The sequence below is a fragment of the Delphinapterus leucas genome, chromosome 7 (genome assembly GCF_059928025.1).
Source record: "Delphinapterus leucas isolate spDelLeu-1000000601 "Yukka" chromosome 7, BTC_Dleu_Yukka2, whole genome shotgun sequence".
Classification (NCBI taxonomy): Eukaryota; Metazoa; Chordata; class Mammalia; order Artiodactyla; family Monodontidae; genus Delphinapterus; species Delphinapterus leucas.
The window spans coordinates 74577386-74592359 of record NC_143135.1 but is presented as its reverse complement, the minus strand read 5'-3'; positions in this window follow the sequence as shown (position 1 = coordinate 74592359).

Sequence of the window (14974 nt, the reverse complement as noted above, 5' to 3'; positions counted from 1 at the left end):
TCGTGCCCAAGTCTGGGAAGATCACACATGCCGTGGAGCGGCTGGGCCCGTGAGCCATGGCCGCTGAGCCTGCGCGTCCAGAGCCTGTGCTCCTCAACGGGAGAGGCCGCAACAGTAAGAGGCCCGCGTACCGCAAAAAACAACAACAACAACAAAAAACCTTCACAAGACATATTAGTGTGCATACATATACATGAAAGCATATAGTCTATGAATGTTATAGCATAGATATGTATAAAATGTTTGTGCTAATAAATTTTCATGTAGATAATATTGTAGAAGCTGCAGATGAATTATTAGTGAGTTTTAGCAAAGTTACTTTGCTGGATGGAAAGTAAAGACATAAAATCAGTTAAATTTGTAAACACCAGGTACATGAGTATGAAAAAGTAATAGAAAAATATTATTTTTCATAATAAAAATTATAAAGACATCAGGAATATATCAGAGAATATACAATCTAAATACAGAGAAAAGTCATTTTCAGGAATAGGAAGACTCAGGTACCTAGAGTTACAATCTCAAATTGACCTATAGATTTAATAAAATAAAATAAAAAAAAAAATCCTAACAGGTCGAACTTTTCAAGTTAATATTGAAATGTACATGGAACTGCAAAAAAACAAAACGAAATTTTAAATCATTATGGCTATAGAGTACTGATAGGAATGGGCATATAAATGAATGGAATATATAAGGGAACCCATAAACAGAGACTTAAGAAAACGTGAAAGTAAAAACAAGAAAATTTAAAAAAGCATTTTTACTTTATCTGGATAGGAAATTATTAATGGATAAGATGCACAATGTGGAAATCACAAAGGAAAATATTGCTACATTCAATATGTTATAATTGGAAGCAATTATCTGCAGCACACACATCTCTAAAGGATTAGTACATAGACTATAAAAGAGGTATGAATTCAGTACAAAATGCGCTAAGAAGCTTAACTGGTACTTCACAAAAGAAAAAAATATGAATAGCCAAAATTCCATGAAAGAATAACAAAACTGATTAGTAATCAGAGATGTAAACTGTAAACCACAATTCACGTACTCCAAATTGGAAAAATGTTGAAAAGTTTAGTACCAAGTGCCTGTGAGATGACAGGTCTAGAGGGACTTTTACGCACTGTTGATGGGAGTGTAAGTCTGTACCATTCATTTATATGAGACTATAGAACTTCCTTCCCACCGCGCATCCCCCCCCCCACAAGACAGTCTGGGTTGGGAATTTGGTTATTTACAAAAGAAAGGCACCTAATTGATGAAATAAGGCATTTAAAGAATAATTTCAGGAAGAAACTGCAGGAAAATAGCTTTTGAAAAATAACTTTCAGACTTGACTCTTTATTAACAACCTGCTGGAGATATTCATTATAAATGGAGGAGTGAAACTCAAAAATGATATCTGGCTTGAATTAGACAAGTTATAATGAAGCCTGAGAAGATTATCAAATTAACAAGAAAGACATATATGAAAAGACAAAAAAATCATGAATGGTCCCCTGAAAATAAGTATCATTAAATTATCAGTGGAAGAATAGGTCAAAGAGAACAAGAGTAAGGAGTGAAGAGAGAGAGACTGGAAAATCAGGTGACAGATGGGTCTCAGAAACCAAGGAAGAATCTTTAAGAAAGATGAGTCCTAAAGTCTCCATTGAAGATGCCATTTGAAAGAGAAATGTAAATCAATTTTTTATAAAGAACTCTGCATTAACTTGAATATAGAAAATTATTTGCTTTTTTTCAATTAGGTTCATATTAATCCTTTGTCTATCATATTTATCTTTATCATTGTTTTCTTCATGATAAGACACAAGAGCTTATTTATATAACTGTGGATGTAAGCAAGCTTTCCAACATTTCTGCATTTTATGAAAGAAAATATTATCACCATATTTTGAAATAACTCTTAGTTAACTTTTAACATTCTTACTTTGCTCTTCACATTGGAATATTAGGCTAAATATTTATGTTTTCACATAAAATAAAGAACGTACTACTCCTACTTGACAATTGGGTTAGCTGTAGCTTATAATTAGCAATTTACAAACAGACACTAATGTAGGCCAGAATACCAAGTTTTTATATTTAGAAATATATTTATTCTACATGTTACCATTTACATTTATTGTGTAAATTACTTGTTAAATTGAGTATTAGTGCTGCACTTTTTAAAAACTGGTGTAGAAGATACTACTTCAATCACTGACTAGCTAGTTAGCTGATGTTGCCTTTTTGCCTTCTTTTGGTAGGCATTTAAAATAACTCTGCTTGAATTGGTTTACCTTGTTTCCCTCAAATACCCTCTATATACATGTATATCTGGAAGCATTGTTATCTTATGTTAATCTGACAGAGTAAAGATCATATCGCTTCTTTTATATTAAATCATTTTTAACACATATCATACAGATGGAAAGAAAATTGAGACAACAAAATAAAAAATATAAATAAACCATTTCTTTTAAATTCCTGTATGACTTTCATTATTCATTTACAATATGGAGAACTTTAAAGGACAATACATAGTTGTATAGTGATTTATTATTCTTTCCTGGAGAGGTATATCTGACTTCTAGGTTAGTGTGACATCAGCAAAATTATTACCATTTCTAATCTGAGTAAAATTTTAATTTTAGATAGTGGCTATACACAATTATTTTTCCCCCAAAAAACTTTTAACCTGGGGAAATCTATAATGCTCAAAATTATACCATATGTGTAAATTCCAATACATTCTTTGCTGTCTACTTCAGACAATACAGTTCATATTAGAATCTCAGGCTTTTAAAAGATGAACTTAAAAAAAATTGGAAAATATCTTGCACTTCCTTAGATTTTTTTTTCATTATGACTCTGGTTTTTCTTCCATTTATTTTTTTAATTAATTTTTTGTTGTTGTTGTTGTTTTTTGCGATACACGGGCCTCTCACTGTTGTGTTCTCTCCCGTTGCAGAGCACAGGCTCCGGACGCACAGGCTCAGCAGCCATGGCTCACGGGCCCAGCCGCTCTGTGGCATGTGGGATCCTCCCAGACCGGGGCACGAACCTGTGTCCCCTGCATCGGCAGGCAGACTCTCAACCACTGTGCCACCAGGGAAACCCCTTTAATTAATTTTTTATTTGAGTATAGTTGCTTTACAATGTTGTGTTAGCTTCTACTGAACAGCAAAATGAATCAGCCATACCTATAAATATATCCCCTCCTTTTTGGATTTCCCTCCCATTTAGGACACCACAAAGCATTAAGTAGCATTCCCTGTGTTATACAGTATGTTCCCATTGGTTGTCTATTTTATACATAGTATCAATAGTGTATATGTCTCAATCCCAATCCCCCAGTTCTTCCCACCACACACCTTTCCCCCTTGGTATCCATACATTTGTTCTCTATGTCTGTGTCTCTATTTCTGCTTTGCAAATAAGGTCATCTATACCATTTTTCTAGATTCCACATATATGCATTTATATACAATATTTGTTTTTCTCTTTCTGACTTACTTCACTCTGTATGACACTCTGTATGTCCATCCACGTCTCTACAAATGGACAAATGTCATTCTTTTTTTATGGCCGAGTAATATTCCATTGTATATATGTACCACATCTAGTCAAGATGGCAGAATTGGAGGATGAGGAATTCGTCGCTCCTCATAAGTACAACAGGAATTCATCTACCAATGGAACAATTCCCACAGAACACCTGCTGAACATTAGTAGAAGACTTCAGACACCTAAAAAAAAAAAGGAAGAAGAAAAAAAGAAAAGAGTAATAGAAAAAGGGACCAGCAACCCTGGCGGGAAGCTGAAGGTGAGGGGAGATCCCCACATACAGAAAAACTCCATTATGGTGAGGATATCAGCTGGGACAGAAAAGGACTTTTGGGGGCTCAAAGGAACGCAGCAGGCAGTCTGTGGAAGGCAGGATTAAGTAAGAACTTCATGCATAGTCTATACTGCAGCTCTGAGCATTGCAGCCTGAATCATGAGTCGTCTGTTGGGAAAGGGGACTGGGTGCTGGAAAGCAGTGTTTGGAGCACGGTCCTCTGTAGATTTTTAATACAGTTATACCTAGTTTCTTTGGAATGGACATTATTGTCAAACTTATAGCAAGTGACTTTCCCAGAGGTATTTTAAATTTATTAGTGAATTAAGAATTTATTACTCTAAAGCATTTTTAAGATTTAATATCCTTTATGTATTTCCTGGTACTGCATCGGGTATTGGACATTAATCAACATCCAATGAATTTATAATGGAAAGTAATGACTACACAATTCCAATGTTAAAGGAAGGACCTTGTCCAGAGTGATCTCTGCTAAGTGCAATAGGTTTGCCATGCAGGCAGTGCAGAAGTAAGTTAACTGATTATTGGAACAGAGGAGACATCCCTACTTAGAGCTTTATCACCTAATCATCATATTTATGCCAAGATTATGTCAATATGTCTATTCAATTAGGTTATCACAAAAATGCAAATCAGTGCTAAGGATGTCTTCATTGAGAACCAACTATCAATCCCAGTGGGGTCCATCCCCAAATTCTCCAACAGTAGAGAGTAGAAATTAATGTTTTGACCTGTCATATGACAAACTCAGAAATAACCCTTCTCCAGATGCCATATCTGCTATAATCTGTCTAAATGTAGTGACAATGGATGAAAAAAAGGCCTCTATTTGTGACTTATTATTTATTGAGATATAGTTCATACCGAATATGTTTTCAATGTTCTTTTACAAACACTAGAGGGAATTTTAGCTTTGTAAAAATGTGAATAGAGAGGAAGTATACCATGGTAGATAGAGTGTGAATTCTCCTATCTGAGTTTAATCCCAGGTTCTCACATGTTAGACATAAGATATTAGATAAATTTTTGCCTCAGTTTCCTTACTGGTGAAAGGGGAATAATAGAAGTCCTTACCTGAGAGAATATTTTGGATTTTGAAATCCAATTTAAGAACTCAGGGCATCTCTGGCATACAGTTTGTGCTCAGTGAGTTACTGCTCTTATCATATGTATTAAATCTGTGAGCACTCCTTCTAAATATTCAATTCTATCTTTTTTGCCAAAATATACTAATCACAGCTATTATAGATAATATATATAACATAATATAGTCACAGCTATTATATACAATTATATATAATATATAATTATAAAATACATAATATATAATCTATATATTATATATAATATATATAAATATACTGATCACAGCTATTGTATTCTTGCATGTCAGATACAGTACTAGACACCTATACCTCTCAGCAAGCTCTTGCCACATCAGTTTTCAGGTCAGTGAAATGTAGCAGGAAATAGTAGGACTGGATCCCCTTATTTGAAGTGAAGGAAGGAAAGAAGTGATCATAAATGGTGTTTTTATGATACATCATACTTTGGAGTAAGTTCTTCACAAGCATTCATCTTGTTGTTTTTTCCTTGCAAAAATCAGTTTTACAAATGAAGCCATAAAATTGAAAAAAACTGTGCTGCTAAATTAAGAATAGAGTCAAAACATGTACCTCAATTTTCTAAGTCTAAATCTCTTGCTTTTTTGTTGTTGTTACACTGTGTCTTCTCCCTACTTTTAACGTCCGTTATGGTAATAAATATTAATAAATTCTTAAAATTATCCAAAGAAGTTTCAAATATAATTTTATATAATAGAGGAGAGGCAGGCACATAAAAAATGCCATATGGATATATGATTATACTATTAAGGTATATCATTTTGACTTTCTGACTTTTCACTTTTTAGTAAAGATATAACCTTACATTATAATATAAATTCTCAAGTAAGGTGTCATCTAAATTTTTTTCAGCCAAAAATTAAGTTGCAAATCAATGGCATATGTATTAAAATTGTGTTGTTCTAAGCTGTTGCTTTACAGTTTTTTTTTGTGTGTGTATCATATGCATAAAGAGACTAGCCCATAATCAGCAATTATTTCTGCTTTTGTCAAATATTCCTTTTTGTTGTTGTGGTACTTAACCTCCTAGTCTGAATATTATTTATACTCAGAGAAGAACAAGTTTATAAAAAAAAAATCAGATTAGGGTGGTTTGTCTTTCCTAGCATTTCTATGCTAAGCCCCATTTCATAAAGATATTTTTAAAATACAGTGATTTCACACTTGAGTTTACTATTTGGCTAGCTGTTGGAATATACTACTATAATCATCCTGCACATAGCCTTTGGAAGCATTTATAGGGACATTCGTAGCTTCAATTTTGATATCACAGCTGCATACCAGGAACTTGTGGCTGGTATTACTTGCACTGCAATTCTGTTTAATAATGGCTCTTGCCCTATGAACATATAAAAAGTGCCCTTCTACCATTAATCTGTAAATCTCTGGTACTGAGGCCAACTTGAGCACACAGTCAGTATGACAATTCTCCAAGGACCTGCTGGCTTACAGCCATTGTCTCATTGCCATTGTCAGTAATTACACAGTTAGAGGAAATAATGTGTGGGTAGTGTAATTCAGATCACTTCAACATTCATAATGATGATGAACAACTCTCATTCTTGTTGCATTACCTGCTTTGGCTAACAGCTGAAAATGTGTTCATTGGATAACAACCACTGCTCCAGTTAAATTTGTGATATGAAGATATGATCTCAGATCTCATCTTTTTTAATACGTGGAATCAAGTAAATTAATACTTAACCCAACTGTTAGAACCACATGCACAAATAATTTGGGTTCAACTACTCAGGTTTATGAGTACAAGGTGACATAAGGGCCTATCATTTCATTTAATGTCACTTAAGGCGATATCCTGGGAATAAGACAGCCCCAGATCCTTTTAGATCAGTAGGTTTCAACAGGCATGATTTTGCCTTCCACAGGACACTGAGCAATGTCTGAAGACATCACTGATTGTCACAACTTGTACGGTGTGGGGTGCTACTGCCACCTAGTCAGTAAAGGTTGAGAATGTTGCTAAACATCCTGCGACAAACAGGACAGTCCTTTACATCCCCTCCAGCAAACAATTATCTGGCTCAAAAATCTTAATAGTGCTGCAGGTGATAATCCTGACTTTAAATGACAAAAATCTGAACTTCAAATAATGCCCTTCAGGGCATACAGTCAGAGTACTGCAAAGCTGTTTTCTGGTCTCCACTGCCCAAATCCTATATAAATGTATATGGGATGACAAAACTATAGAAATGTAGAAAAGGATATAAATATAGAGTATAAGTATATATCTCAGGAAACAAATCTTAAGTACCTTTTCACTAGAGGTAATTGTAGACACATTCAAAGATAGACCAACAGTAAAAATATAATTATTTTTAATTTAAGCATAAGTTTCAAGCAATAAGAACTTGAGTGTAGGCAGTTTGACAGTGATGCCAATAATTTTTGCATGTGCCTCTCTGTATTAGAGTTATAGCAAAAATAATACTATTTTTGATAATCAATTTTCACATATATTTTTGCCAAAAAGGAGATTTTATTGAAAGTTATTAAGGAGTCTGACTTTAGAGTCACAATTAATCAATCAGTATTTTCTAAGTGTGACCTAAGTGCCCAACACTATCCTTTCTTTACACTAAAAGCCTGTGATTGGTACAAAGGAACCTAGTTCACTCAAAAGGTAGGAGAAAGGCACTTGAGTGGAATTCCTCTAAGTCTTGCTAAGTTGCCAGAGCCTGTAGTTCTCAAATTTTTATTTGCCTAAGAAACACTTGAGGTCACTTTCCTGGGCCTAAGCACCAACGAGTCTGATTTAATAGGTGTAGAGTAAGATCCAAAAGTAGACATCTCCCGTTGCGGAGCACAGGCTCTGGACGCGCAGCCTCAGCGGCAATGGCTCACGGGCACAACCGCTCTGCGGCATATGGGATCTTCCCGGACCGGGGCATGAACCCGCGTCCCCTGCATCGGCAGGTGGACTCTCAACCACTGCGCCATCAGCGAAGCCCAAAAGTAAACATTTTTAAACAAACCATTCTGGTGATTTCATGCTGATGATTTCAAAGCATAGTTTCAGAGATTCTGCCTTAAACCTTAGTTCACTAGGTACAACTCTAAGTAGGTACTGGTGAGAAAGAGAATAGGAAGAGTTATACAGGTCAAAAACGTTTAAAGGGCTTCCCTGGTGGCGCAGTGGTTGAGAGTCCGCCTGCCGATGCAGGGGACACGGGTTTGTGCCCCGGTCCGGGAAGATCCCACATGCCGCGGAGCGGCTGGGCCCGTGAGCCATGGCCGCTGGGCCTTCACGTCCGGAGCCTGTGCTCCGCAGTGGGGGAGGCCACAGCGGTGAGAGGCCCGCGTATCACAAAAACAAAACAAAACAAAAAAAAAAGTTTAAAGACTATAAACAATAAATTATTATTATTTTATAACAGTAATTCATTGATTCAGCAAGTATTTATTGTAATCCATTTATCTACCACGAGTAGTCTAGGCACTGGGGATATGGTTATGAATAAAACAGAAAAATAATCTGCCCTGATGGAGCTTACATTCCAGCAGGAGGAGACAGACAATGAATTACTAAAATCAGGCAGAGACAATTAATAGTTGTCTTCAGATACATATTTTAAGGGTGATTTATTAGTAAGCTCTTGAATGAAATAATAAATTTAAGAATTTCTTTCCTTTGAAATATGTTCCTTCTCCACATTTCTCTCCATAGAACCACAATTCTATCAGTCAAATTTTGAAAATGTTAATTAACATCATATTAATGAGCTAATGTTTCACTTCAAAGCAGTATCATATTTCACTCTTAAATGTTTCCATTTAAGAATAAATTTTATAAATAAATAAATTTTATTTTGGCTGCCTTTATACCTCTGTGTTAAAATTACATACATTCTCATAATCATATTTTGGTGTGGTATAATGAGGTGTTATCACCTTGTTAACTAACAAAATACAGTTTTTTGGAGTTCTCTGATTTGAATGACAGAGAAATTATGTGTGTGTTTATGTTTCCATCTTTTTTTTTTGATTCAACTATCTAGTACACTAAATTTGGAGAATTTGAAAAGTATTTCAATAAATAAAATAAAAATAATGAAAAGTTCTTGAAAAACTGTAGAATACAACTTTTAAAACTATTTACTGCAGACTTTCTTGTAGCTTTTATTATGTGATTGTGAATTGTAACCCTTTAAGACAAGACAAAATAAGCAGTGTTACCTAAACTTAATCATAGATTCCTTTTCACTGAGTTTATAAAAGGACCAAATGCTGTGAAAGAGTGATTAAGAACACAGGGAAAAGTGGAAAATATATATTTTTTTAATCTGAAAGGCCAATTAAAAAAAACTCTCTCTCTATTTAGGTAAACACACACACAAACAAGTGTAATTATATAACTATGTGGCCTGCATCTCACTGGGTATGAAAAGGTTAATCAGAACAACTCCCTTTCTATTTTTTGTTAAAATTTACTGATTTTAGTGCTTGCATTTCAATCTAAAGAAGTAATTTTCAGATTATTCCCTAATCATTGTCACTCTTCTCTCCCAAGAGAGAAGAACATAGTTTTCATCATCAAGGCATTAGGACAATAGTATCAAAGGAAAAAACACAATAAAAGGAAGGAGTAGTCAGAATAGAGAACACCAAATCTTTTGTTGGCAAATCTGTAAACATTGGCTGGGATTTGTAGAATATACTGGAGGGAGCACACAATCCAAGGAAATAAATTGCTAAAAGTACACGCACAAAGATACCCTGAGCACACACATTAGTAAGGATGGAGATTGATCTTTAAATAAAAATAAAGGCTTGAAAAAAAAAGAATTAATTCCACTACTGATAGGTTATGATTAAAAAAGACATATGAGCCATAAAAAATATCCATTAAATCTGGAATTGTTTGTATTTATACACTGACTTGTTGCAGGAAAGATTGAGAGTAATTACTAATTTAAGACCATTTTAAGTTATAAATTTCACATTTATAATTTTTGTAATGCACAGTTTATTTTTCTGTAGTGAAAAATATAAAATTCTTACACTGACATAATCTTTGTTTGGTTTCAAGGCCAGATGCTATCATAAAAGAAATCTAGACCCAAACAGAAGTTATTCCCTTAGTCACACTAGTCAAGGATTTTGTTTTATGTTTTGTATTATTTTGTTATTATCTACCCAGTGTGGCAGAACAGAGGATCAATGTCATAATTTTAATGATTATTATTCTTAATGGTATGTGGTTTTATGCTTAAATGTAATAAACTTCAGGTAGTTCTCGTTCGATCGGTTCAGTTCTATCAGTTCACAAAGCATCTTGTCTTCATAAAGTTTTATTCTTTCATTTATTTATTCAACAAATGTTAAATGTTTACTGTGCCTCTACTATGTTACAATTCAAAGTGCCTATGTAGGTATCATTGCACATTTCCTTGCATTTTTCGATACTACCTGGTTCTTGCATTAAGACACCAGTGTCAAGTTAGCAAAGCAAGTTTAGCAACACCTTTCAAAACACTGTCTGTTGGGACTTCCCTGGTGGTCCAGTGGTTAAGACATCACCTTCCAATGCAGGGGGTGCAGGTTCAATCCTTGGTTGGGGAGCTAAGATCCCACATGCTTCGCACCAAAGAACCAAAACATAAAACAGAAGCAATATTGTAACCTATTCAATAATGACTTTAAAAATTGTCCATATCAAACAATCTTAAAAAACACTGTCTCAGTGAAACTGTTCCACTGAAGAATATGACAGAGTGGATATGCATTAAACCTCAGTTAATTTATTTATGGTTCAGTCACTCCAGACCCCACTGAGAGTTTATTTTTATCGTATAAAATGATAACAAATTTAGTTATTTGGTTATCTTATCACTTTAAAAATAGTAAATTTGTGTGTGTGGGCATGTGTGTCACACATGCATAAGCACAGAGAAGTAATCATTACAGAATGATAGTTAATGAGAAAAAATAGTAGATCAAAAAAGCCAAGCATTCTGGTATCATATTTGTGTTGGGTCAAAAAAAATAATGTTATGGATGCAATGATAAATAATACTTACAACAATGATCCTTAGATATTAAGAAATTGCAAGCTGCTTCCTCTTTTATGACTGTCCAAACATTTATTTCCTGGCGGGAAATCCATGGTGCCAGGTCACTAAGTTAGAGTCTCATAAGTCTGGACAAATAACAAAGAAACCCTCTCCTTATATACAGTCTTTGAGTGCTGCCAAAATTTAGGAAAAATGAAGAACAAACGTTCAATGATCATAAGCCAGAGAAAGGATAAAAGCTGACATATGAAAAAAAATCCGAAAATGCGATAGAAAATGAAGGCATGGAGATAGGGAAGTATTCTATTTTAAGCTGTGATATAAAATGAATTAGAATTTTATCTCTGTTAAATTAACTGATATTAAATGCCTCTCCTCTTAATAATGATGCATAAACAAACTATTTTTACTACATTTTTTTCCTTTATGTTCAGATAGGAGAAAAACAGAAAAGCATAATTACATATACAGAGAAAGAAAAGGTAATATAACACAATGGATTCTCAAACATTAGCTGCATCAGAATCATCTGGTGGGATTGTTAAACAAGTTTCTGGGCCCTGCCCCTGGAATTTCTGTTTCAATAGGTCTGGGGTAGTGCCTGACAACTTTAATTTCTAATTTTAGAAAGTTTCTCATTTTTAAATTTTAATTTCTATCAAGTCCCTAGATCATGCTGATGCTTCTAGACCCTTAGAGAATTACTGATAAAATGCATGGCATATTTTTAGGAATTTCTAAAGATGCTAATGGAAACTTGGTGAAGAACAATTCCTTCTTTCTCTACTATTTTTACTTGATATTGTAAAAAGACAACGTAATGCCTTTAAGGGGTAAACAAGAAGTTATAAGATACTTAAGTAAAGTACATTTTTTTCAGCATAGTTTGAATCAACTTCTTTTCAGAAAGTGTAAGATTAGGATTGGGGATTAATTCAGTTGACCACAGGAATTCAAGTGGCAATTTTTTTTTTGGCATGGAGCCCACACACATGAATAATTAGTTTGCATTTTTGTCATAAATAGTATGTTATAACCATACAAAAATGCATTTATTATAAGTTGTTCAGTTTAGAATTAGAATCCAAAGGAATGATAAAACTTCTTAGATAGGTTTAGGGATACAAAAGTTGCAAGATCCAAGAATTTTTCCATGACACTGTAAAGAAGAAGGAGGAGGAGGAGAAGGATGAGGAAGAAGAGAAGGAGGAAGAGGGGAAGGAGGAAGAGACTTGTTTCATTGCTTACTAAGTAGGCAGTTAGGTCTGAGACAGTCCTGAAAGAATCCCATATGTTGTGAAAGTAGGTAAATGTTTTCTTATGTGTCCAAGAGGAGCTTGGATGTGGCACAGCAAGCTGATGAACCTTATTATACCTTTTGGAAAGAGCAAGGAGAATACAGACAGCAGTAGCCTACAGGATCAGAAAATGCCTGCTTCCTACTCCAGATAGATGTGAGCAAGTATCCTACTGTATATGAAAAGCCACAGTTGGTTTACAGAATCACCCTCCCACAGAAATTTTCCATCCCTCAACAATTTTAAAAGCAATTCATATGGGAAAATGGAGGTCACCTAATATGTGGAAGACATTATGACTATATCAGAAAATGTTCCATTAACTCGGATTAGGGTCTAAACCTTTTTAAGTCATTGATCCATAATGAAATCAACTTACATAAACATTATCACTCAAAACTCAGACAATGAAACTAGAAAATAATTTAACACTTTTTCATTCAATAATTAAACCTGACTAAATCTCAATTTAATTTAACCTCTTAAAATATTATCAGAACTAACCTTTACACTGTTTAAATTCCATTAGTTTGTTAATGAAGTTTCACACCTCACTGGAAAAATGTATTTTTATTTTAAAAATTATACATTTTTATTCATCAGTTACATGACCAAATATTTTATACAGTAATTTTCTTATGCTGTTATTTATTATTAATGAAAAATTGGAAATAAGTCAAATGAAGAGGTATAGAAGAATAGAGAAATAAATTACTAAATAAACCTATAATGAAATATAGAGTCAACAGAAGTTATAATTAGGAGTTAGTGTTACAGGTAGTTTTTACTTACCTCATTACTTTTCTACATTTGCCAAGTTTTCTACAGTCACAAAAATTAGAAAATGATAAATGATTTTTCTTATCAACAGATTTATATATTTAGGAATTTATCTGCCATATTCTTATGTTAATCATTTTACTCATTCTAAAGGACATTTGTTTGAAATTGCAAAAAGTTTTTTTGAGGTGCAGATCATACACTTTTATCTAGATAGAATATATTTATAATCAATCATAACATTTCCAAAAAACATACTATTCTTTATCAGAAAACACTGAAAAATTGAAAAAAAAATTAGCATGGTACCAAGATAGTTATAATTCTTATTTATTTATTTATTTATTTATTTATTTTTTTTGCAGTACGCAGGCCTCTCACTGTTGTGGCCTCTCCCGTTGCGGAGCACAGGCTCCGGACACGCAGGCTCAGTGGCCATGGCTCACGGGCCCAGCCGCTCCACGGCATGTGGGATCTTCCCGGACTGGGGCATGAACCCGTGTCTCCTGTATCGGCAGGCAGACTCTCAACCACTGCGCCACCAGGGAAGCCCAAATAGTTATAAATCTTATTCACGAATTGTTTCATTTGCCAAGTTAGGTAATGTTCCAAAATCATAACGATTCCAAACTGTATGTTATAAAATTTTCATTTAACAAAGCCATAATGAATTTCTCAAAGTTGATTTCAAAAAAGATTTCCTAAATTATAACCTTTCAAGAGTTCTTGAACTCGTGTTTAAGACCCAGCAATGGTGGACGTTTCTGGGACACAGTTTAAGAATGAATCTAATAATTGAGATTGTGTAGAGTCAGATTTCAATTTATATCTGGCAAATTAATTCTCCTGATTTGAGAACCAAAGTCAAATATTCCTTTTTTTTTATCGGACCCAGTACCTTTCTAAAGCATTTGATTGATTCCATTACAGGACATTAAGCCAAACAGTTCTGCAGGGTAGATTGATGTTTACCTCCACATGGAATCAAGGGAAGTTTTTAACAACTTGTTCCTCTTTGTTAGCTCCATATGCATAATCCCATGTAGACAGATGTGTAATATGATTTATCCAGTTTCCCAAAGACGCAGTGTTCTATTTTCCATGTTACATATTACTGTATAATTTCCCTACACAATTTTCTTTAGAGGGCATTATTTCCAACTTATAAAATTGTAATTATTTTGCAAATTATGTAACAAAAGTTTTCAGTCTTTTATATGATTATTCTACATAGAACACTATTATTTATACAATGTACCACTTTAGGAAAAATGCACCATGAACAAAGTAACAATTTACAGTTTCTACTGACTTTTCTTGGCCTTTGTTCTATGGATAGTAGCCAGTAATGAGATAAATCACAGGAAGTTTTAAAAAAGATCAAGTATATTTTTGCTTATATAGATTGATCCCATGATTTTTACAAGACATTAATTTAAAAATTAAATTATCTCTATAGTCATACATTAATTTTAAGATTCTGGTAAAATATATGGTACATACTAGGCACTCTGTATTATTCAATAAGTGATTAAGTTAATAAATTAGTGAATAAATAAAATCTTACAAAAAATTAGGAATAGAAGCCTCTATTTTGAACAGATTTGTATCTTGCAAAAATAGTACCACCTTACATAATTATAAACATTGAGAACTATTCCACAAAAATAAAGCAATTCTACTCATAACAATGGGGCAAAGAAAGAAACATGACAAAAATTTTTAAAAAGAAGTAGATACATATTTTTGGTGGTATTAATGCCTAATGAAGAAAATAAATTTAAACACCACTAGAAATTACAATTTATTATCAACAGAGCCACTCTACAAGAAAGGAATATACAAGTAAACAAGAATAATTTTCTATGTGAGGAATAGCCAGTTGGA